This window comes from Sminthopsis crassicaudata, chromosome 5 (genome assembly GCF_048593235.1).
Source record: "Sminthopsis crassicaudata isolate SCR6 chromosome 5, ASM4859323v1, whole genome shotgun sequence".
Classification (NCBI taxonomy): Eukaryota; Metazoa; Chordata; class Mammalia; order Dasyuromorphia; family Dasyuridae; genus Sminthopsis; species Sminthopsis crassicaudata.
This window is the reverse complement of record NC_133621.1, coordinates 279,216,028-279,242,004: the sequence shown is the minus strand read 5'-3', so window position 1 is coordinate 279,242,004 and position 25,977 is coordinate 279,216,028. Positions and strand designations below refer to the sequence as shown.

Genomic DNA, 25,977 nt, shown 5'->3' with positions numbered 1-25,977 from the left:
CTATTCCCTCCTCCCACCTAAGATAGAAAGTGATCAGATATAGGTTAAGCATGTGCAGTCTTTTTAAACATATTTCCATATTTGTCATGTTGTGCAAGAAAAATCAGATGAAAACGGAAATATCCCTGAGAAAGAAAAAACAAACAAACAAAGGTGAAAATAGTATATTTTGATCCACATTCAGTCTCCATAATTCTTTCTCTGGATGCAGATAGCTTTTTCCATTCCAAATCTACTAAAATTGCCCTTGATCACTTCATTGTTGAGAAGAGCCAAGTTCATCACAGGTGATCTTGCTGTTACTGTGTCTAATGTTCTCTTGGTTCTCCTGCTCACTTCACTCAGATTCAGTTCATGTAAGTCTTTGCAAGCTTTTCTGAAATCAGCCTACTCATCATTTCTTATAGGACAATAACATTCCGTTACAATTTATATATCATAATTTATTCAACCATTCCCCAATTGATGGGCATCCACTCAATTTCCAATTCCTTGTCACTGTGAAAAGAGATGTGAAAAATGTTTTTGCACATGTGGGTCCTTTTCCCTCTTTTATGATCTCTTTGGGATACAGAGCCAGTAGTATTGCTTATTTGTTTAATAAATGTTACTGTCTTCTCTCCATTGAATACCTCAACATTTTCCTTTACATAGTTTATACCTGTCTCCCCCATTAAACTGTGAGTCCCTTGAAGACTTTCTTTGTATCTCCAGTGCTTAACATTTTGCCTGGCACATAGCAGATGCTTAATAAATACGTGTTGGCTGACTGATTCAATTGGATTAAAGAGTCTATTTTAAATCTTCTTCTAAAATAATAACAATTCGATCTGAACGTCCTTGAGGGCAGAAACTTTGTCTTATTCTTCTTTGTATCTCCCATTGTATTCCCTCCTTCAGAGTTGGGGAATATAACCTCCCTACTCTATTTGCCATTTGGTCTTAGATTTGCCCACAGAGTAAGGTAGAAAAAATGCCCTTTTCCCAGGAGGTCCTCATTATGGTGAGTCCTCAAATTCTCTGATTGTGATGTACAATCTCAAGCATGTGATGTTAAGCTGGAAAGGCTTCAAAAACAGGGTAGATGATGAATTGTATGTATGTCATGTGAGAAATTGTTGAGTAGAGAAAGATACACTGCTAAGTTAGATATAGATGTTTAAATTTTCTGCTATTGCAATTTTTAAAAAACTTTTATATATTTTTTAAAAATCACCTGTTGATTTTTTTTCCCCCTGAGGTTGGGGTTAAGTGACTTTCCCAGGGTCACACAGCTAGGAAGTGTTAAGTGTCTGAGACTTGAACTCAAGTCCTCCTGAATTCAAGGCTGGTGCTCTATCCACTTCGCCACCTAGCTGCCCCTCACCTGTTGATTTTTAAAATGTTACTCTCTCTTCCCATTCTCTACCCTGAAAGAGAATCCTCCTTTATAGCAAACAATCTCCACATAAAGGAAACCAATACCTAAATAATGTCTATGTATATAGTGCTCTGCTCCTATATCTTACCACCTCTTCATTTTCTGTATTGTTGAATAAGATTTGGTCATTAATATTCAAATCTTGTATAAGTTCATTACTCAGTACCCCTTGGAAACTTCCTAAGATTAATTGGTGAGGCACATTTGCTCATAAACAGTTCCTTATACAATGAAATCATAGATCCATACTGCACATCTCGCTCACCCTCTCTCAAATTTAATAACCACAATACAAATCGTCTGTGATGAAACCATGTGAGCAGTACTACAGATGACAATTATAATTCAATAAAGTCATGTCCCGAATCTGACAGAATGACAATAAAATCACATCTCAATGAAAATTAAGTTTAATTGGATATTGATTTTAAGTCCATTAATTCAATTCCCCCCCCCAATATATTTAGCTACTGAAATATTTTGCTTTGAAGATATCTTTTGAGAAAAAAGACAAAATTAGTATTCTCTTGGTATAAACATACTGGCCACATTGCCCTGAGCAACTTACCTCACTTTTCCCTAGATAGCTCTCTGAGTCATCATTACAAGTTGCATTGAGAGATAAAATTGCTTACTGAAAGCTTCTTAAACTAATAAATCACATGTCAAGCCCATAAACCTATCCCATTATATTAATCTAAATTCATATAGCTTTTGCTTTTGCTTTTCTTTTCCTTTACATATTAAAGTCATTGGATAGATTATGCTCTTGGTTCTATTTTCTTTGCTTCACATTAATTAATTAATGCTTCACATTAGTGAATATGAATATGAATAAATGTGAAAATCTCCATATTTACCATTTCTTACAGTGAAAGTTATAATTTTCACAATTTCCTCAGCTGCTCTCCAATCAACCAATCTCTTTTTGTAGTTTTATGCCGCAAAAAAAAAATGCATCAATCCATATCTTGGTACATATGGTACCTTCCCTTCTATTCTTGACCTTCTTGGAAAATAAACTCATTAGTTTGCAATTTGTTTTGTGTTGTCTCTTCCAGGACAGATACTGCTTTTTTGCTTTCTTTGTTTCCCCACCACTTACCACATTGCCTAGTAAGACTTTATTAAGTGCTTATTGACTAACTAGTGTGAAATCCCTGTGTCAAGGGGGAATGAATAATTTAGTCACTTTTTTCATATATTTGAAATCGTTTTACAGAAGAGTGGAACCAGATCACTACTCCACTGATGTATGAGCATGCCTATTTTCCACAGTCCTGCCAACATTATTTCCATCATTTCATTTTTTGACAATATGCTCAGTATGAGGAGAAACATCAGAATTATTTTCTTTTGCCTTTCTCATGTTATTAATGATTCTATAGGAATATTTAAAGGCCATTTACTTAATGAGAAGAAGTTTTACAATATGTTAAATTAGAAGAAATACCTTCAAATATAAAATCACAGATTTTTGAAGTATTGCAACACCATATCTCCCTAGCTCAAATCCTATCCCTAATTTTTTCCCGACTCACAAACTATGTCTTCTCTTCTATAGGCTCAGCATTTCTAATTCCTCCAACTTTTTTGGATAAAAGATAATTTCCAAGTCCCTTATCACCCTGGTTGCTCTTCTCTAGATATACTTGGGTTTTACTGTTCTCCTTTAAATATGGTACCCAAAATTAAACTCAATGATCTAGGTATAATTTGAATAACTCAAGTAAATAAAGGACTATGGATTCTCAAGATCAGATCACTATACTTAACGCAGCCTAAATTTGCATTAGGTTTCTTAGCAACCATATAACAATAATGCTAATTACCTAAAGCAAATATTATAAAATGCTTCACACACTATAAAAATAATTGTTTTAAGAGGAACTTGCATTTACAAAATGCTTTAAAACTGGAGTTTCAAACTCAAACAGAAATACAGGTCACTAAGCCATGCATAAAGATCCCTGAAGGCTCCATATTCACTTAGAAAACCACTTATGTTTATATGCTTCATTTTTTATCAATATACAAATATGGTAAAATCAGATAGGAACTACATTTTAATCTGGTTCAGAGCACAGAATGTTGTGGCCCCTAGAGCTTTTGACACTTCTGCTTTAGAGTACTCACTTGAGTAAAGGGATGGGGTAGTGAAATGGTGATTACATTGATATAGGGGCCTCTCAGGTAAAGAAATTCCTTATACCAGTGAAAAATACCACATCGTTTGAAACTTATAGTCTTAGAGAACCTTGAGGAGATAAAATTCCTTGTGCAGATAAAATTACTTGTACAGAGTCGCATAGCCAATAAACATCAAAGTTGGGACTTGGAACTAAGACTTTCTGGGTCCAGGGCTATTTATCTCTTACACTACATATCTACAAGTATATGTAGCCTTAGTATTTATAAAACACATGTCATTTCGTCCTTGCAACAATCCTGTGACTCCACATCTTGCTGTTACTTCAGCACTGAATTTGTGGTTGATCAGAACTTCAAAATATTTCTCACATGAACTGCTACCAAGTTCTTGTTTTATATTATATTACAGGTACTCTTAGAGGTTGGCTTGGCATTATCTCCCAATTAAAACTTCAATTTCTCCCTTCAGTTCATTAAGTAAAAATATTGACTAAATCGAGGCCATGAGTACAATTCTATGGCCAGTCATTAAAAACCTCCTCCTAAGATGACCTTTGATTCATTAATCAGTTTTTCTAGAAGGCAGTTATTTATTTATTTATTTTATTATATATATTTTTTATAATATTATCCCTTGTATTCATTTTTCCAAATTATCCCCCCCTCCCTCTACTCCATCCCCCCCTCCCTCTACTCCCTCCCCCGATGGCAATCCCATACATTTTACATGTGTTACAATATAACCTAGATACAATACATGCGTGTAAATACCATTTTCTTGTTGCACATTAAGTATTAGATTCCGAAGGTACATGTAACCTGGGCAGACAGACATTAGTGCTAACAATTTACATTCGCTTCCCAGTGTTCCTTCTCTGGGTGTAGTTATTTCTGTCCATCATTGATCAACTGGAAGTGGGTTGGATCTTCTTTATGTTGAAGATTTCCACTTGAAGGCAGTTATTTAACTAGTATTAACATATAGTAGTTAAATGTGTACTATTTAACTAGTTATGAATATGCAAACAGATCATCTTATCCATAAAGAATACAGGAAAGACTAGCAAAAACTTTGCTGATATAAGGAACAGTTGGTCAGTACAGTTGACTTTCTCTTGGTCTACCAGTCAAGTAGCACTAGCCAAAAATATTACATCATTAATATGGTATGACTTGTTTTTAATAAGTCAATGTTAGCTCTTCTGAACAGTCTTTTCCCCATAAATATATGCAAATCTTTTATAATTGCCTGTAAAGGTTTTCTGGCAATTAATATCAGGCTTATCAATCTATCTATGATAATAGAAAGTCCAGAATTTCCTGCTTCTCTCCTTTTTTAGAAATTAGCTCTGAAAGACTAATGATTCCATTTCTACCAGGGAAGATGGGTAAAAGTCACCAGCCACACCTGCCCCATTTCAGTCTTTTACCTGATGTGAGACTTGCCTAAACTACAATTGGCACAGGGCATTTCAAAGGAATTAAAAGGAATTTTCTTACTCTTAGATAATAAACTGAATTTACAGATGAGGAACCTCAAGCAGAAACAAGGGAATTGATAAAAAAAAAAAACAGACTTAAGTGTACAAAGTCTTCTTTAGATAGTTAACATCTGGGTTCCAAGTCAGAGATGATCTGAAAAGTCCTGGAACTATTAGCTGAAGGGATGAAGACTAAACAGGAAAGAGACTACATATCAGCTGAAGACAAGCAGATGGCAGCACAGAGCAGCATGGCAGAGAGAAAGGGTTAGAAACAGTCTACAACTCAATGGAAACAAGTCTATAACTCAACAAAGAGGGCAACTTGAAGTTCATTATCATTAGAGAACATTAGCAACACTGCAAAGGAATGAGCAGTAAACACTGATGGTCTACAGCTTAGTCACGTAGAAAATGATTGGGAGTCAGTCAGAATTTGAATTCAGACCCAGATCTGACTAATATAGTCAATTTTCTCCTATACTACTCTCTCTGTCTCTCTCTAATATTTATTTATAGTCATCAATATTTACCAATCAAATATTTATCAATGAATGGAACGATGAAAAATTTAGCCACCAGTGTCTGAGCTTCCTAATTTGCTTTTCAAATTAACTAACTTAAGCATCTCATAATGGACAGAGGAATGGATCATTATATAGAGGAACAGTAAGCAGAATACATGGAGTACATGAAGGATAGAAACATTCGGTTGGAACTTGGACTGAAAAGAAAGGCGAAAGTCAGATTGTGATGGGCTTTAGATGCTAAACAGAAACATTTGTGTTTATTCCTGGTGCCATGGGTTACCATGGAAGCTTCTTGAGGAGAGCAATGACATGCTAAAACTTGTGCTTTTGAAATATTAACTTAATAATCATACAGAGTATGGATTATGAGGAGAGAAAATGAATGCATAAAAAGCAATTACTTCAATAATCCAGACAAGAAGTAATGAAAGTCTGGACTAGGATGGTTATGGTATAGAAGGGTATTACTTTGAGAGATGTTGAAAATATGTATATAATAAGACTTGCCAACTAATTGGATCTATGAGGTAAGTGAGAATGAAGAGTTTCAGTCCTAGACATATAAATATAAATGTGTATTTACATATACATATTCAGATATATATGCATATATGCATATATATAGTTATGAAGATATAAACACATAACGTCAGCATACTCTAATAAAAACACTGAATCTGGAGGCAGTACACCTTAATTTAAATTCTTCTGTTAATTTGCCTGTGTGATCTTGAGAAAATCTTATAACTTCATTGGGCCTCCAGTTTGCTCATATATAAAATCAGGAGATTAAACTATGTGACTTCCGAGGTCCTTTCTAGCTCTACATCTATAAGGCAATGACCTCCTTGGTAGAGGGAATTTTCTCAAATAAACCAATGAAATCACAAGAATGATCAAAATAAAATATTTTTCCTAAATAACAGTTTCTATATATCCCCAAGAGTATCCTTTAAGGCAAACATAAGAAAGGGGCAGGAAAGCTTTTGCAAATGATTTCCTTTCACAGCCCACATCTTCCCATTCACATAGCTGACTGAAAGGGATAGGAAATGGAAGATCCCAGTGTGCTCATTGTTCTTTAAGTACAAAAAAGCACTTGATTCAGTTAGAGTAACAATAACAATAATAAAAATTGGCATGTATGTGGCAAGCTTGCAAAACATCTGCCACTTTTCAGCACAAAATCTGATGCCAAGTTCATACCCAAGGGCTTTCCCACATGGTAGGACCTGCCAAGCCTGAACTTTGAGAGTGCAGCCTTCAAGCAACTAAGGTCACTTCCAAACCTTGGGCTGAATTTTGCTGTTTTGTTTTGTTTTGTTTTGTTTTTTTAACAGATCTGTCATTCCAATGGTGCAGAAGACTCCCAAGAAGAAAACTCCATTCACTAGGGCAGATTAGGACCTACTATAACCATGTTAGAGTGTTCTTATAGACACTGAGAAAAGAGAAATAAATGACTTATTCTGATCCCCATAGTCTGTTCTGTCAAAGGCAGAACTTGAGAACTGAAGTCTTTCTGACTCTATTACATCATGATGTCTTTCTAAATCTCACACATTTTTGGTTATATTCATGTATAATATGTGTATATTTATATGACATATAAGTGTGTATTTGTGTAAAGTATATAAATGTATAAATACATGTAAATATATTCAGTCATATAAAATATATTCATAGCTATACATATATAGAACATTAATATGTCATATATACGAATAATCATAAATATATAGCTATATACATATATGTGAAACATTAATTTTGTATATATGTACATGCATTTAAATGAAAAGAGTGTATTCTAGGTATGGGGGACAACTTATAAAAAGGCAGAGTAGTAAGAGATATAATTCTGGGTTCAAGGGAACAACAAATAAGTTAATATATCTGTAATTGAGAGATAGCTTGAGGGGAGGGGAACAAATGTGAAATAACCCTGAAAATAAAGGCTGAAAACAAATTGTGAAAATTATTTTACTTTTTTGCTGAGGCAATTGGGGTTAAGTGACTTGCCCAGGGTCACACAGCTAGGACACGTTAAGTTCCTGAGGTCAAATTTGAACTCAGGTCCCCATCAGGACTGGTGCTCTATCTACTGTGCCACTTAGCTACCCCTGCTTTTTATTTTAGAAGTATAAGGAGCCATTGAAGTTTCTTGAGCAGAGATGTTACAAGATCATCTGTGGACTTTAGGAAAAGTAATGGGGCAGCAAAAATAGACTGGAAGAATTGGACTATGGAGAAAGAGAAGGAGGTCTCAAGGCCATTGCTTATGAAAACTTTAAAAAGCTACTGGCTTCCTTTTCTCTGATCCCAGTAACTATATCTTTAATCTAAGCCAGGGTTAGAATGCTACAGGAAGAATTCCTGTTCTTCAAGTGCTTTGTTATACTTTAATTCAATCCAACAAACACTTATGAAGTGCCTACTATATGCTGGGCACTGTGCTAGGGGCTGGGAATACAAAGATAAAAAAGAAATATTCTCTACCCTCAAGGACCTGTTCTACTGGAATGTGGAGGGAATAACATGCACCCAAATAAGTAATCAATCAATCAACAACCTTGTGTTTTATTTCCACTATGAGCCAGACTTTGTATGTATGTGTTTATAAATGTAACAGGATATAGTCTCGCTGCTGAACCAAGTGGCCTGAGATTTGGTGCTCTCTACCCCACTAAGGGGCTTCTATCACCTCTGGATCCATGCCCATGGCCTAGATTCAGTTTCAGGAGTCTAACCACCTGAAAGAAAGGATTTTCTTTCTCTCCCTCTCTTTGACTTTTTAAACCCTCCCCCAGGACCCAAGGAAAAATCACTTAAGGCTTCAGTTTTGCTTCTCCCCAAAAGGGAAGGAGAAAGAGGAGAAGGAAGAGGAAGAGTACAAAGAGGAGAAAGGAATGGAGGGAAAGAGAAAAAAAGTAGAGAAGATTGAAGGGAGGAAAGAAAGAAGAAACATATATACAAGATAAACAGACAAAGCAGAAAGGGCAGTCAGAAGCCCAGGCTCAGGTTTGCTGTCATGTAAGAAGAGTTACCAAGATGCCAGAGCGGAGAAGGTCAGCACAGGAAGTCTCAGAGTTATATAACATCACCTAGAAAGTTGAAGGAATAGGAAGCACTAGAGAGTAGGGTCACTCTCTTTTTAAGTCCATTGAGTCAATATTTCTTTTTGCTCAATGGCCAATAATATGGCCAATAAGTGGCCATATTTCAAAGCATCAATTTCCAGGGGAACTCCACTGGGATAGACTCATTCCCATCCGTGCTCCAAAAACATGCCCCCTTCCCAACTATACACACACACACACACACACACACACACACACACACCCCTCAAGCAGAAAGTTCCCTTTACAAAATGCATTCCTTTTCAAATATATAAATGTCACCAATGTGCTGTCTGATCTGTGACAGCTCCTATGAAATATGGGAAATGAGCTCCTAGGTAACATGAAACCAAATTGTAGTTGATATTTGCAGGAGGTTATTATGAAACATTATCCACTTAAGGAGAGAGGTATGAAGCAATCTGCTTACTGGACAATGATGATTTTTTTTCCCCAGATATTCATTGATGGCTCATCTCCCTATTAATTCTGATCTCCCAGGAGACCCATTCTAATAGTATGGGGCTTTTGTTTGTTGCAACCAGGATTGGTGTGCTACATGACATAACTAGGATCACTTTTTCTTAAGCAAAGCATCTGCAAATTAACATATGAATGAAGACTTATTGGGCAAGTGTGTCAAGTGTGTCAATCCCCAGCTCAGCATATCTCATAAGCTTCCTGTTGGTGCCAAAATAAAATAAAACTCCTCATTCTGACATTCAAGAATCTCCATAATTTAGCTCCAACCAACTTCTTCAAGATTTTATGTCATAGTTTTTATTTATTATTATTATTATTATTAAATTTTATTTTTATTTTATTATAAGTAAATATTACAAAATAAAAATATATTATTTTTAAAAATACTTTATTTATTTTATAACATCACTGTGATGTACTTTATATTCTCCAACCTCAGTATTCCATCTTCCAGTCATTCCTCCATGCCAGTCATGCATTCCTTCTTCATCTCCACTTCTCAGAATCCTATCTTCCTTCAAGGCTCAGCTTAGATGCATCCTCCTTCAAGAAGCCTTCCTTCATTCTTAGTGCTTTCATATCATATCTCCCTATGGCACTTTATCTGATCTTTCCTTTGTTTTCCTCTACTTCCTATCCTTCATTATTCTTATCTATTTATTTTATACCTGTGGGTTACCTGAGTGCAGTGGATAGAAATTTAAGAGTTAGGAAGACCTGAGTTTGAATCTTATGTGTCACTTAATAACTGTGTGATCCTGAAGGAGTCATTAGTCTTTCCGGCCTCAATTTCCTCATCTGCAAAATAGGAGCAATAATAGCACATACAAGTTATGGGATCAAGAGAGATTAGATAGATACGTAGATGGATAGATAGATACTGAGCAATACATGTACATATAGAAAGCAATTTGCAAAATACTTAAAATACTATATAAATGCTAATGATGATGATGATGATGTCCCCATCCTCAGATCAGTAAGTATTTATCAAAAATATCTTCTATGTGCCAAGGTATATGCTAGGTACTAGGTATACAAGAAAAAAATAAAATGGTTCCCACTCTCAAGAAGCTTCTATTCTATAGAGAAGAAGAAATGGGTATAAAATAGATGGGTATAAAACAAAATAGATACAAGGTGATTTTGTTAGGGAGGGTGACAGATATTTCTAAAGAGCAGAAGCTGCCTCTTTTCTTCCGCAATAACTCCAAGGTCAAAATGAAGTTCAATCCCTTAGTGACTTGACTGAAGCAAGAACAGCAAGAGTCATTTCAATGTCCTGTCCCACATATGGAGGAAAATTATGTCTTCTACTCTTTCCAAGGAGCTGAGACAAAATACAATGTCTTTACCATGCCCATTCATGGACATACAAGAGACAGCAAACTGGCAAAGTAGTCTAGATTTAGAGAAAGAAATATGTGATTTTCATTGAGTGTGTGGAGTGAGAGAAAGCTAATGGTACAACTGTCCATGTGGGCATTCTTCCAAGTAAGATGGTTATCTCAAGGCTAAAACTGGACAAAGATTGCGAAAAGATCCTTGAACGAAAAGCTAAATCTCCCCAAGTATGAAAGAAAAAGGGAAAATATAAGGAAGAAACTATTGAGAAAATGCAAGAGTAAAAAATTACATGGCTGTAAGTAAATTGCTAGAATGAACAAAAAACAAATAAAAGAGCAGAGGCTGTGTTTGTCTCATTATATGCTTAGTGCTTTTTTTCATGTTTTTCCCAAGTTCCTGGTGCTTTCTCATGCTTATTTTGAAGATTAAAGAACTTTTCTTCATTTTCTTTTACCTTCTCCCTTTGCAGCTCATTATCTCTTTCAAGGGTCTGATTATTGTCTTTCAGTACTTTTAACTCTCCCTCCATTCTGATATAGTAGTCACTCAAAAAATACATTTATTGACTTGACTATACAGCTATACTCCACACTCTACTAGGCACTATGGGAAATAGGAAAATATCAAATATGGGTTACCAAGCCATAGGAACTTAAAGACAGTTACATTTTAATGGCGAAAAGGGGACTGCAAAAATAATAATTTCTTTTACCAGAAAGTTGTAATCATTGCTGAAAATCGATGTATTGGACTGTTTTTCTTGTGCATGGGTATAAAATGATTTAAGGTCAATTTAATTCAACAAATGACAGAGTGTGGCAATATGTGGAGTTCTTCTAGATCCAGGAGCACGAATCCCAGCAGATGTGGGTTATAATCTTGACTTTGACCTTGGATAAAACAAGAAAAAATGAATCTCTAGAATTCCACAATTAATCACTTACAATATTCCTAAGCGCTGTTCTAGGCACTGGGGATCCAAAGATAGAATAAGAAAAGGGGTCCTGACCTCAGAAGAGCTTATATCCTACTTGATAGGATATATAAAAATATAGATCTTTAAATATAAGACCTAGTGGGAAAATGAGTTAGTGGATAAATCAAAGGCATCTTGTGGGAGATGATCCATGAAGACCAAGAACTTAATAGCTCATAGGATCATAAACCTAAAGTTGGAAGAGACTTTACAGAACTCTTTTTATAGATGAGGAAGCTGAGACTAAGGAGATGAAGTGACCTACCCAAGTAAGCTTCTAAGACAGTCAGTAATAGTCAATAAACATATATTGAGCACCTACTATGTGCCAGACACTGCTAGGGCATTTGAACCCATGTCCTTTGGCTCAAAGAACTAGTATATTTTGCACTGAATCACATTCAAAAGTATCCTAAAGCCAGCTAGAACTGGTTCCTGCGAATCAGCGCCAATTATTAAAATTTTAGTGGGAACATTTATACCTCAGAAATAGGCAAATGTTACAAAACAGGGCTTGATTTATTGGATTTTGTGTAGACTTAAGAAAGTGATGGAGAAAATAGTTGTTAACACATATTAAAAGTGTCACGTGTACATTTTTTCTCAAGAGTCAGTTGTCAAACAATTACTAGCATACCACTGATCACTTCCCCAAACATAACCTAATAAACTTTTATTTTTTAATTTTTAAATCTGGGAAGTCAGGATCCTGTGGTCAACTTCTTTCCAAAGACCACTTTCAGGGCATCAACTTGGAAAATGTAAGGTGACATCTGGAACACAAAAGAGGTTTATTCTACAAGATCAAAAAGGACAAAATGTCTTTGAATACCCAGGCAGAGGTTACAAGATGCTTGTCTGGCTATCCTGAATTGAAGAAAAACAAGGAAATGTACTGCAAAGATGAACAGCTAAAAAGCCCTTATTTGTAGGCTTTGTAGAGCTGCATCTACACAGGCTAAAACACAGGTTTGAGTACTAAGTATGAAGGGCTCCTCATATCCTTCTACTGACAGATTTTCAATACAATCTTTAAACTGTTGACCTAAACCAAAAAATATAGTATCAACTCTCGAGTATCCAAGGCAGATATAGTACAAAATGATACTTTTTGTGCTCAAGATAGTTCATGATCTTCTTCGTGTGGGTGAGTATTTATCCACTTTATAGAGGTTGTTCATGTCTAAGTAGATAATTCTTCATGAGCTATTGAAGAAAAAAAGGTACCTGTTGCCAAACCTTAGTTAACCTCTCCCCACTTAAAAGCCTGTATCGTGAATGCTAGAGGTCTAACACTAGACTGTACTCAAGCCTTTTCCAGATTGTTAAGATCTATGGCATTTTCCATCCCCTGACATTGTCTTAAAGAACCCAAGGTCGTCCCTTTGCCATGATGAATCACTGGAGTTGGGCATTGGCAGGGATATGCAAAATGAAAGATGAAAAGGATATATTTTATAATTGGCTCTGAAACTCATTCTATGATTTTTTTTACCCTTCTAACAGCTTTTGCATTCTAATTGTATTCTACTTTAGGCCAAAATAAATCCTTGATAGCCAGATAGCAAAGTCCAGACTCCATAGTCCAGGGTTATATAGGGCAGTGGAAGATCAAATTCAAGGTTGGATTGGTAGAGTCAGGGAAAATTGAGAATTAAAGACCATTTGGAATGATGAAAGTTTGGTCAAGGAGGAAGAAGGAATAGAGGAAGAGTCATGGAAAAAATTAACTATACTGGATATTTTCCAATCAATTTAATGATTATTAAATACATATCACAGGCAAAAATGAAATTAAGGGCTAGAGATACAAAGGTGAAAACCAGACTGCCCCTGCTCCTATGGAATTTACAATCTCATAGGTAGAATAAAAAATGTAAACAAAATAGTAGACTGTGATAGGATAAGAAAAATCTAGGCAAAGTGCTAATGAAAGATGAGAGAATGAAAGAATGAAGGAAGCATTTATTAAACTCCTACTGTGTGTCAGACACTCCTATTTGCTGGAGATACAAATCAAAAAAAGGAAGCAGACACTGCCTTCAAGATGCTTACACTCCACTGGGCCTTGGCAAATGACTCAATTTCTTCCGATAGAAGGAGGTAACAGATAAGGCTAACTGTTACTCTGAGAGATAAAATACAAATATTAGATTACTTGCTGTCTTGGAGAGGGGAGAGGAAAGGGCAAGGAGAAAAAAACTCAAAATCTTACAAAAATGAATTTTGAAAAATATCTTTACATGTAATTGGAAAAATAAAATACTACTAAAAAGTAAAATAAACAAAATAGTATCCAAAAGATAGTATAACATGGTTCATCAAATCCAGTCCAATAGGAGTAACAACTTCAACAAAATCAAAGAGAATGTGGTATTTGGGATACAATAGCATTAATTAAATTGCTGAATTTTGAGAATGCAGAAATCAATACAGCTCACATTTAAAGTTTACAAAACAAATTCCTTACAGCAACTCTGAGGGGAAAAGTATTATAAATATTTTGGATCCCCACTTTAGCCTTGGTGGAGTTATGGGGCTTGCCAGGGGCCACCCTTACTAGAAAAAATTGGAGCTAGAATTAAAACCCAGATGTTTACTGATTGCAGCATAATGGAATTCCTTTATCCCACTTCTCCTCTCATACCAATGAAGCCAGCTGTTGCTGAAGCTTAGGCTGAAGTTTAATACACTGATGAATTCTCCAGCCCCCAGAGCTAACACATAATTGGAAAAGACAATTAGAGTGGTAAAGCTATTAAAAAGCATGGAAGAGGGAGGTGGGAATCATACAATGAATTCCAAAGCCAAATATAAAGGATTTTTTTCATCTATCATTTTGTGCACCTCCATTAACATTCAATTCCAGTGAGTCATCATATTGTTGTTCAGTTGTTTCAGTCCTGTCTGACTCTTCGTGACCCCATTTGAGGTTTTATTGGCAAAGATAATTGAGTTGTTGGCCATTTTCTTCTCCAGCTCATTTTATAGATGAGGAAATTGAGAAAAACAGGATTAAGTGACTTATCTAGGGTCCCACAGCTACTAGTGTCTAAGGTCAGATTTGAACTCAGGAAGATGAATCTTCCTGACTCCAGGCTCAATACCCAATGCACTATGATAATAAAATAGCTGCTCTATGAATCATCATTCTATAGATGAATTCCCAAAGACTATACCAACAAACCACAAACTATGGCAGGTCCTCCCAAGATGGAAATGTTTTTAGTATGAGCCCCATAATCAACTGCCTTATCATTCAAGGACCAGCTGACCTAAACTCAGAGAGACTAAACAGTGTTAGCATTAAGCAATGATTTTTTTCTTTAACAAATAAAGAACCATATTTTATAAATCTATATAAATCAGGAGAAGGGTCCATATGGATGAGATTAAGGACTTTTTCAAGTATTTAAGCATCATAGTATGTTATACTTGCCCTGGAGACTTGAGAGATTCACTTTGGGCCAAGATAAAAATGATTTTCTGATAGTGAGGCAGCAAAGTATAGGATTATTATATAGAGATGGCAAATAGCTGGCTGGAGAGAGGAGGGAAGAGGGACAAAGGGAGACAGAGAAGAGTTGTAGAAAATCAGGAATTGATTGTCATGTGTTTTCCATTAAATGTAATGTACTGTGTACAAAGAAACAATAATAATAATAAAACTTGTGTTATCCCTGCCCCCATAAGCTTACAATCTAATAGGGGGACAAAATATACACATACTGCCTAGTACATAGTAAGGGCTTAATAGATGTTTATTGACTTGAAAAATAATAAGAATATAATTAGAGGAAAGAGTTTTAAACAAAGTGCTATAAGTATGAGGAATAAATGAATGAATGAATGAATGAAAAAAACACTTATTTAGCACTTACTGTCTATCAGCCACTTGGTAAGAACTAAGGATGCAAAAATGAAATCAAGGTAATCTCTGCCCTTAAACAATTTATATTTTAATGGGGGAGCAGCACTTAAAAGAGGAATCATGGCTAGGGAGGGGTATTTTGCTCTGGGAAATATCAGAGGTAGTGAACTATTAAGCAGTTTGATTATAATTGCCAAAACAAGAGATAGGGAAGAGATGGGAAAGGTAATATCTATGCATTTATTTTAAGGTCATTATTAGAGATAGGCAAATTTGGCTTATTTTAATCCAGGCAAAATGGCTCAGTCTTCATCTTTCAATGGGGCAGCTAGGTGGCACAATGGATAGAGCACCAGCCTTGGAGTCAGGAGGACCTGAGTTCAAATGTGCCCTCAGACACTTAACACTTCCTAGCTGTGTGACCCTGGGCAAGTCACTTAACCCCAATTGCCTCAGGGAAAAAAATTAAATCTAGCTGATAAAACTGTATGCCATATCTCTGATTCCATAATGCTCAATATATTTATTTTTATTCATTCAGAAAATATTAAGTGCCATATACTATTTTTGGGTGTTAAATGAAATACATTATGTCATTTATATATGTTTAAGAAATTCCATTGGTATCCAAACAATGTTAAGAGATTTAGAGGAAATCTCACAGTATCTTTATGGCATGTTTTGGGGAGACATGGACAAGAATATCATATCATTCTAGGCTATTTCCATGCCATGCAATCTCCAAATGGGCCTGCTCTCCTCAAAAACCTAAGATTCTGTCCCTAAAATCATCTTGGGCTCTGATAAGCCAGCCATACATAGCCTTAGAGCGCCCCTATCCTCACCTCCAAAGACATTTCTAAACCATGATCCTCTTCCTTTTGCAGCCCCTCTTTATGTATTATTCCTCCCACTATCATTATTGAAATATAAGCTACTTCAGCCCTTATTTTTAGTGGCTGCTAATCAGTTGGGGAATGGCTGAATAGGTTATGAATGTTATGGAATATTATTGTTCTATAAGAAACGATCAGCAGGATGATTTCAGAAAGGCCTGGAGAGACTTACATGAACTGATGCTGAGTGAAGTGAGTAGAACCAAGAGAACATTTTATACAGCAACAAGATTATGCAATGATCTTTCCTGATGGACGTCGCTCTTTTCAACAATGAAATAATTCAGACCAATTTCAATAAACTTGTGATAGAGAGAGCCATCTGCATCCAAAAAGAGAGCTATGGGGACTGAATGTGGATCACAACATAGTATTTTCACTTTTTTTGTTGTTTGCTTGCTTTTTGTTTTCTTTCTCATTTTTTTCCTTTTTGATCTCATTTTTTTTTGTGCAGCATGATAATTGTAGAAATATACATAGAAAAATTATTTATGTTTTACATATATTGACTTACTCACTGTCTAGGGAAGGTAGTAGGAGAAAAAATTTGGGGACCAAGGTTTTACGAGGGTGGATGTTGAAAACTATCTTTGCATATATTTTGAAAATAAAACAGCTATTATTTAACAAAAGAAAGAAATATAAGTTACTTGTGGACAAAGATTGTCTAGTTTGCATCTTTCTCTGGAGGAAGATATTGTACTTCATCATTGGTCCTTTGGGATAGTTTTAGATTACCTGAGTCATTCACAATTCTTCATTGTTCTCCTGGTTCTTTCCCCTTCACTCAGCATGAGTTCATGTTAAGTCTTTCCAGGTTTTTCTGAAATCATCCTGCTTGTCATTTCTTATAGCACAATAGTATTTTGTTCAGCCATTCCCTAAGTGATATCCATCCTCTCAACTTCTTAGCATTATGCTTGGAACTCAGTAAAGTATTTAATAAATGCCCTATCTCTCCATAAAGAATGATCCGGAATTAATGTCACCATCTAAATTACTGGAGGGAATACACACATTGAGGAGATCACAGTTTTAACTAAGTGCCTATCATCAGAGTAGATAAAGAAAAGATAAAATAGAATTTGACATCAGGGAAATCTTTTTTCTTCTTTTATAATTTCCCAAATTACATAAAACATTTTCATATTAGTTATTTTGTATGAGAAACTGGGATAAAAGAAATAAAGAATGAAAAATAGCATGCTTCAATCTGTATTCAATCAATATCAGTTCTTTCTCTGGAGGAAGATATTGTACTTCATCATTGGTCCTTTGGGATAGTTTTAGATTACCTGAGTCACTCACAATTCTTCATTGTTCTCCGGGTTCTTTCCCCTTCACTCAGCATGAATTCATGTTAAGTCTTTCCAGGTTTTTCTGAAATCATCCTGCTTGTCATTTCTTATAACACAATAGTATTTTGTTCAGCCATTCCCTAATGGATATCCATCCTCTCAACTTCTGATTCTTTGCTACCACAAAAAGAGCTGCTATAAATATTTTTATACAAATGGGTGCTTTTCCCTTTTGAATATCTTTGGAATATAGACCTAGCAGTGATATTGCTGAATCAAAGTGTATACACAGTTTTATAGCCCTTTTGGCATAGGTTCAAGTTACTCTCCAGAATGGTTAGTTCAGTTCACAACTCCACCAACAGTGCATCAGAGTCCCAGTTTTCACACATATCTTCCAATATCCAATATTTTCCCTTTGTGTCATATTAGCCATCCTAGTAAACATATAGTAATATCTCAGAATTGTTTTAATTTGGATTTCTCTGATATCTAGGAAATCTTGAAGGAATTTTAATGAGTCCTTTATCACTCTTCAAACAAGCATCATGTTATAGGATAAAAAAATTTTTTAAAATATATTTATGAAGAACAAATGGAACCTAATATAATCAATCTAAAGAGACTTTTTTTTGCTTTTTAAAAGTTTTAATATTTTATTTTTTCAATTATATGTAAAAATCAGTGTTTAACCTTTATTTTTTACAATTTTGAGTTTTAAATTATTTCTCACCCTCTTTTACCTCCCTTCTTATTGAGAGATCAAGCAATTTATAGTTCTGCAAAATATATTTATGTATTAGTTGTAAAAGAAAACAGACCAAAAAATACAAGAAAATTAAAGAAAGGGATTTTTTTTTTTGTTTTTTTGTTAAAGAGTATACTTCTATCTGCACTCAGATTCTATCAGCTCTTTCTCTGGAGAGCGATAGTGTTTACAAGGGATTTTTTAAAACATAAATGAAGAAGTACCTTCTGTCCTAGACCTGGCTTTAAAAATGGTATCAAGATCAGCATTCTTATACCAAAAACTATTTCTAGCTCTTGGGTTTTTTTTTTTGTTTGTTTGTTTGTTTGTTTGTTTTTTTGGATTGCAATATCCAAATATGATTTGATTGACTGTAGTGACATGAAGAGAACTGATTACCACCTGCATGACTGTTGACAAATCATCTACTCTCCACAGGCTTCAGTAGTACAAGACAAAATGATGTCTATTATCCTTACCAGCTTGGAATTTGTGATTACATGGATGATAATTGATTTTCTGGTGACACTCTATCCCCTTCTTGATTGTGAATTTATTTTATATCCCTATTTGCCATTTATTGTAATCAATGATTATTGTCTTAATCAGTTTCCCTTGCTTATTCTCTGTAGTTTTCTAAGTAAACAATTGTGCTGTCAGCAAATAGAGAAACTATATTCTCTTTGCTTATGTTTGTGCCCATAATTTCTTTCATCTTATTATTATAGCTAATATTTTTAATATTATGTCAAATAGCAGTGAGGAAAAGGGCATTCTTACTTTATTCATATATTTACCAGAAATTTTTTTTTAATAAAGATAGCTTCTGGTTAAAGATAGATAGATAGATAGATGCTTTATCATATTAAAAATTCTCCTTCTTGGTACATGCTTTATAGCTTTTTGAGCATAAAGGAGTACTCTACAAAGACCTTTCTAGCACCTATTGATGTAATTTTGTACTTTGGGTATTTTTGTTTTAAATAAATTTAATGTTATTTATTGTTTTCCCAATGTTGCACTATCCTTGTATCCTCAATATCCAACTTGTTCTTACTAAATATTTTTTGTATCTATTACTATAGAATTTTTGTTAGGATTTTATTCAAAATTTCTGAAATTATAGTCAATATTGGCACGAGTTTATGGTTGTCTTTTGTTGTTTTGTCCTTATCTATTTAATGTATGAAGACTATTTTAGTCCCATTCAGGTAGTTTGATAGAATCTTCCTTCTTAATTTTTGAGAATAAGTTCTGTAGAATAATTATTCTTTAAATGTATGAAAGAATTTACCAATCTGGAACAGCGTATTTTTTCTCTTTCTTTAGTGGTTTCTTTGCATGTAATTCAACTTTATTTTCTGAGATTCTTCTCTACCTCCCACCCACCTTTTGAAAATGCTATAGGAATTTTAATCTCAAATCTTCTATTCAGATAAATGAGTTTGAACAAGTCATTTCATCTCTGTTGCTCATCTATAAAATGAATGACTTGTACCAGATGAGCTCTGAGGTCTTCCAGCTACAAGCCTCTACAAACATAGAGATACAAGTAGGTTTTATTTTGAGAAGGTTTTTTTTTTTTTTTTTTAATTTTTGAGAATTCCATAAAAGATTGTTGTAGAACCTTAAAGAACTTTGGTAATCACTCTTCAAGCTCTTCACTCCTCCAATTCCCCTGGCATCTTGCAAAGATTTTTTATATTATTCTTGAAAAATTACTTTAACTTTAAATCTTATAATTTCTTTCCTACCTTCTCAGATTTCCAACCCATACTTATTCTCCTTTTGAGAGTCTGACCCTACAAGACACCGAATTCCAAAGTTTTAAAAAGGTCATTTCTTTATTAAGATAATATTTCTGAACTTTGGTGAACACATTTTCCATGAGGAAACTCATTTTCTCCTGGCATAAAATAAGTGTTGTGGGTCCTAAGTAAAAATTTTTATAGGGGCCACATGCCTTAAAGGTTTAGGGCCCATAGCTTTGACAGTTGATTTTTGTCTGTGCAGGAGAGCAGGGGTAGCTAACTATATAGTTTTTAATTTCTATTTTTGAAAACTGTTGGAGAAACAACCCGATCATATCCTCTGCCACAATAGTGGGGAAGGGGGGGAGGGGGCGGAGGAAACCATTCAGCTCAGTTCTGATATCTTTATGTAGGAGCAAGTAACCTCCCTTAAAAAGTTTAAAGTCTGAGGACAAAATGAAAACCATTGGCTGCTTGAGGATAGGAGAGCTGTGATTTTTTTTGAAATATCATTTGCCAAATCTTGTTGATTCCAACTCCACATTTCCTTCAACCATCTCCCTTTTCTCCATTCTCAGTAGAACCACATTAGTTTTGACCTCAATCACCTCTTGCCTAGACTATTACAGTGGATTCTTTATGAGCCTCCCTGTTTCAAGTCTTTCCTTTTCTTCAATCTATCTGTGATCTAGTTACCAAATTTAGATTTTTAAAAATTATTTATTCATTTTGACAAGCATTTATCCTTTATCCTTCTTCCTCTGCCCCATCCCCCAATTGAACAATCAAAAAGGAAAAAGAAAACTCTCATAACAAATTCATAGTATAGCTAAACAAATTTCCACATTGACCATGTCTTAAAATGTATGTCTTCTGCATTTGAAGTCTATCACCAATCTGGTGTGAGATACATGGTATGTTTTATCTTAAGTTCTTCTCTATTCTTGGTTTATCATTGTTTTGATCAATGTTTCAATGTTTCTCAGGTTTTTTTTTTCTTAATGCTGATATCATGTTGACATTGATATAGAAATTGTTCTAGATCTGCCCATTTCATTCCATATCAGTCTTCTCCCTTTCCTTTGAAATTGTCTTTCTTCATTTCTTATGATACAATAGAATTTTATTACATTCCCATAATATAATTTGTTTAATCATTCCTTAATAGTTTCCAATTTTTTGATACAATGAAAAAGTTGTTATAAATAATTTTGCATATATCCTCTTTTTCTGATCTCTTTCGATATATTGGCTTAGTTATGGTATGGCTGTGTCGCAGTTCATGTACAATTTAGTTACCTTTAGTAACAGTTCCAAATTGATTTCCAGAATGACTAGACCAGTTCACAGCTCCACTGTATTAATGTACCTGATTTTTCATAGCCCTTCTAGCATTTGTCATTTTCCTTTTTGTTATCTTTATAAATCGGACAGGTGTGAAGTGAGAGCTCAGAGTTATTAAATTTATATTTTCTCAATTATTAGTGATTTAGAGCATTTTTTTTTCAAATGGTTGTTGATAGCTTGGTTTTCTTATTTTGAAAATTACCTGTTCATATCCTTTGACTCTTTTCCTATTAAGAAATGGGTTATCTTGTGAACTTGAATAGTTCTTTACATTTGTTAGAAATGAGACCTTTATCATGGAAGTTTGCTGTGAAGATCCCTCCCCCAAGTTATCTGTTTTCATTCTAATTTTATCTTCATTAAGTTTGTTTGTGCTAAAGCTTTTTAGCATTATATATTCTGTCATCCTCTCTATCACTTATGTAGTCATGAGCTCTTCCCCATCCATAGACCAAAAGGTAATTTCTTCTTTGCTCCCTTAGGCTGTGTAAAATGCTGTCTAGGCAATACAATCATTTAGAGTTTTTCTTGGTGTATGGTGTGAGATGTTGGTCTAAACCTAATTTCTGTCAAACTGCATCCAGTTTTCCCAATGGCTTTTTTCAAGTAGTCCTTACTTCAATAATTGGGTTCGTTGGGTTTTTCAAACAATATGCTACTGTGTTCTTTTGCTTCTGTATATTGTATGCCTAATCTGTATCACTAATCAACCTCTATATTTTTGTAATCAAAACTAAATTCTTTTTAATAATTACTGCTTTGTAGTACAGTTTGAGATTTAATATTGATAGACTCTCCTTCTTTGCACTTTTTTTCCATTTTTATCCTTAAAATTTATGACCTTTTCTTCCTCTATATCAATTGTAGTTTTCCCCAAGATCCACAAAAGTAATCCTTTGCTAGTTTTATTGGTGCAGCGTTAAACAAGTAAATAAATTTAGATTGAATTGTCATTTTTATTATATTGGCCCCAACCTATTATGGTTTAGTCATTTAGTCATGTCCAATTCTTAATGACTCCATGTACTATAGCACACCAGTGCTATCCATGGTAATGGATTTCTTAGCAATGATATTAAAGTGCTTTGCCATTTCCTTCTTCAGTAGATTAAGGCAAACAGAAATTAAATCACACAACTAGTCATTTTCTGAGTTAAGGGCTTTAAGACTCCAGACCCAGTACTACTGGGGTACTATCTACTATATCTAGCCCCAACCTTTTAATGAGCAATTAATATTTCTTAAAATAGTTAGATCTATCTTTATTTCTACATTCCCAAATATTTTATACATTCTATAATTGTTTGCCCTGGAATTTCTTTCTTGCTCTTCTCTTGGATTTTGCTAGTTATATTGATGGACTTATGTGGATTTATCAAATTGATAAAACTAAGTTATAAATAAGTCTGAGCATATCAGTTCCCCTCTTAAGAGCTCCAGTGGTTCTTCTTCTTGCCTCTAAAATAAAACACAAACTCTTCTGTTTAGTATTTAAAGCCCTTCACAAATCTGACTCTGCTCTACTTTTTCAAGATGGCTTATACATTATTCCTGTCATCATCTTCCATCTCCATGCCTTTGCAGAAGCTCCCCTTGCTGGAAATGTGCTCCTTCCATCCTCCCATTTGACACATAGAATTCTTGTTATTGTTGAGTTGTTTCAGTCATGACTCCATTTGAGGTCTTCCTGGCAAAAGTCCTGGAATGGTTTATCATTTCCTTCTCCAGATCATTTGATAGATGAGGAACCTGGAGCAAACTGGGCTAAGTGACTTTGCTAGTGTCACACAACTAGTAAGTGTCTGGAGCCAGATTTGAACTCAGGAAAACAAGTTTTCTGGAGTTCGGGCCCAGTGCCATATAGCTGCTCCTTAGAAGTCCTAGTTTCCTTCAAATCTTAGCTCATGTCACTGCCTAAAGAAGAGGGCTTTCCTGATTCCTTCAATTGCCAGTAAAATCTCACGTCTTTTCTTTTTGGTCTCTGGGTCCTTAGCCCTTAAGTCAGTGTTTGGAACTCAATACAAAATATGTTTGCTGAGTGAATGAATAAATCAATGAAATAAACACTTAAGGCTTTCGTGATGAGTGATTTTCTTGGTTTTATTCTAGAAAATCTCTGGAAAGCTGCTGTTAACCAAATTTTAGCAGATTGACCTCCTGAAGGATGAAAGCAGAGAATGCACTGGTATGAGGTTATTCATATACAAAATCCTTATTTTTAAAATAATGAAAGTGTTGGGTGGATTGTGAAGCCAACTCTTTTAAAGAAAGACCCCAAATTATTCAGGGACTTGATTCAGTCTCCACGATTTTATTCACAATAGAGATTAGCTGGATGTCTTTATCATCTGTTGGTAATCCCTCTTCAGTCTAAATCCTATAAGAACAAGATGGTGGGGAACCTCCTTGATAAACAGATTTTTATTTTATATCCTATTTAGTACTATGTTTGAAACTGACAAAGAAGCATTGAACTAAGTTATCTTCATGATGGGATCCATCATGAACAAATCTCACTGTAAACAGAGACACATTTTAGGGTGAATTGTATAAGGTTATATTTTGTCCCATCAAGTATTATTTTTAAAATCAGCAAGCAATAAAGATAATGGTTGTTTTTCTCCTCTCTGCCTTTCTGTCAACTGTATAAAATTCACCATCAAAGAAAAAATCAAGAGTTCATCTGTTCCAAGGAAATTCATTCTTCTTAAGGAGACAAAGAGGGAAAATATAGGTTTCATGTAAGGAGCAAATTCCTAGTAATTTGGCCAGGATTAAAGAACTTCAACAGATAAGGAATTTCCTTTTAATATGGCAGCCACAAAAAGGATCTCCAACTTCACAATGAAGTTTATGGCTAGTTCATACAATTAAGCTTGGGCTTGACTTTTCAAAGGGGTTCCTCAAGTTGGAAGACTGAACAAAGAAGCCAAATAAAAAAGAGAGAAGGGGGGCAGCTAGGTGGCGCCGTGGATAGAGCACCAGTCTAGAATTCAGGAGGACAGGAGTTCAAATCTGGTCTCAGACACTTAACACTTCCTAGCTGTGTGACCCCTGAGCAAGTCACTTAACCCCAGCCTCAGGGAAAAAAAAAAAAAAAGAAGAAGAGAGAAGGATTACCCACAGGCTTCGAGTTGCAGAGAAAGCTAAGCAGCCATTAGCCATGATTTCCAGACTGCCAACAATACAGCTCAATAGCAGAATGATAGAGAGTTCCTACCCTTAGCCAAGGACCTAGATCAAACCTGAAGCCAGCAGATTCATGACAAGAAGAAGCAAACCGGAGACTTAACCATTCTTTAGTGTGAATCATGTGAATTACTGAGTTACTTGGATCCCTGGCAACCACAAATTCTTACTGGAGGAGTCCTCCTACCCCCAGCATAACACTAAGACTCTGTCTGACTTTCTAGGGTTGTAAGAAGAAAGCAGCATATATTGGTGAGAACAGGGTATTCCTGATTCTGCATGAACTGGTACAGATCCTTTTTATTATTATTATTATTTTATTATTATTATTATTAGATTAAATCATAACTGTTCTGTGCTTAATGTTTTCTTAGCCTGGATGCTTACATAGGACTTAAATGCTCCTGCAGACACAAATTCTGATTTTCCTTAAAGGAAATTCTGAGTAAGGGGACAAATCAGAATTAGATAAATCTTCCAAAAGCAGACTCTTAATGGGAGCAAAATGAACCACAGTGAGTAATTAATTATTATTGAGAAACCTCCAAGGTTTCCAGGGTCTATGTAAGTCCAGAGTTGCTCTGGGGCATGATTTACAAAGACACCTATGTGAAGCAATTTTGTTACCCTTACAAGGATTAAGTAATATTAGCTCTTATCATTGAAAACATCCTTCTTAAACATGTATCTATTTAAAATTTTAAAAACTAAATTATGTTAAAAATGTATCTACTTACCAGATAGAAGGATTCTTGTTTGATCAAACTACTAATTTGTTGACATTTCTGAACTATATATAGTCTACTTCTAATTTGCTGTGTGATCTTCTTATAGTCAGGTAAACACCAAGGGTTTTGATTTTGTCATCTCTAGAGAGGATTGCCCACAGTATGGAGTTATCTAAGGTCCCTACTAACTCCATGGATCTGTAATCTTTAAACAAAGACTTGATTTTGTGTGTGTGTTTGTGTGTGTGTGTGTGTGTGTGTGTGTGTGTGTGTGTGTCCCAGTCCTTCTAACTTTAATTTCATATTAAGAGCAAGGACTAAGTACAAAGAAAGGCTTTGTTAAATTAGCCTGGGACAAGACCCCGCCCTCCTGGTTTGCAGTCTGGGAGGGAAGTTCTTGATGCAAACCTGCCCAAAGAACTGAGCAAACACAGGAATCAAAGCAACGATTTTGGCATTATGGGTACACAGGTTTCTGGGAACACTGACTAGAGGGTAAATCCTGGGATATATATATATATATTCAGTTCAAATGCATCAAGAGGCACTAGCTATTACCCTTAGAATTCCCCTTCACCCCTGTTCTTCTGAAAACGAAAAAAAAAAAAAAAAAAAAAAGGAAGCACAGATTTGTGTTTTTAT

The 25,977-nt window shown here is 35.0% G+C and overlaps 1 pseudogene; it reads left to right on the top strand.

Annotated features, from left to right (window-relative positions):
- The first annotated feature begins 10,405 nt into the window (after positions 1 to 10,405).
- LOC141543104 (large ribosomal subunit protein uL24 pseudogene) lies at positions 10,406 to 10,812 on the top strand (annotated as a pseudogene).
- The last annotated feature ends 15,165 nt before the right edge of the window (positions 10,813 to 25,977 follow it).